Source organism: Camelus dromedarius, chromosome 1, assembly GCF_036321535.1.
Source record: "Camelus dromedarius isolate mCamDro1 chromosome 1, mCamDro1.pat, whole genome shotgun sequence".
NCBI classification, from domain to species: Eukaryota; Metazoa; Chordata; class Mammalia; order Artiodactyla; family Camelidae; genus Camelus; species Camelus dromedarius.
The window spans coordinates 11,844,438-11,845,398 of NC_087436.1; positions in this window are offsets into that span (position 1 = coordinate 11,844,438).

A 961-nucleotide genomic window follows, 5' to 3' on the forward strand; every position below is an offset into this window, starting at 1 on the left:
CAACCCTAGGGGAAGGGGGGTCAATGAAAACTGACACTGTAACTGAGGGCAAGGGCCAGGCGGTGAGGGCAGGGAGATGACAGCTGGGTGCTGCAGCTGGGGTCACAGCCCAAAGGGGCGATGCTGCTGTGGGACGAACTGCTGCTTCTGACACAGGAAGAATCTCTTTCTCCACCTCCATCTCCATCTGTATGTTGACTTTGCCCATGAGCTGTTACCACGTCAGTTCAGTATCAGTTGCATCCACTGGGGTTTCAGGGTACCAGAACCCTGAGAGGATCCTGTCTTGAACCAGAGATGTGACAGAAGAGGACAAGTAGGCAGATGGTGCCACTTTGACCTTTGTCTACTCTCTGTGTTACTGAAAGCAAGTTTTTTTCCCCGCTGCACCGTGAGGCCAAACTGCAACATCGAAATTTGGAGCAGAGAAAGGTTTACTGCAGGGCAGAGCAAGGAGGAGGGGGTGGTTCATGCCTAACTCCCTGAAGGGTTTCAGCAAAGCTTATTTAAAGGCAGGTGACAGGATAGGGGAGTCGCAGGGTACATGATAAGCTCCTGCATAATTCTCTGATTGGTTCATGTCGAGGGAACAGAGCGGTTAACACTGTCAACCCCAAGACTCCAGAAGGTCTGGGGACCATGTACTCTCTGTCACGAAGTAGTTCATTTCTTCCCTTTGGTGATGGTTTTTAGCATGTGAAACACTCAGGAAATACACACAAGACACTATTATCTGGGTCCTTCCGAGAGGCGCTACAGCAGAGGACATAGGGAAGGGTCTGACCCTGCAGAGTCTCACAGGGCCCTGCTCTGTTACACCTGTATTAAATAGTCTTGTTTCTTTTTCATTTTTAAGAACCTTGTGTTAAGAAGGCCCACTTCTTAGAGAGGGCTGAAATAAGCTATCTTTAATTTTCTCACCATGGCTTAGAGGACATTTTGAAATAGTTTTCCTGGTGCT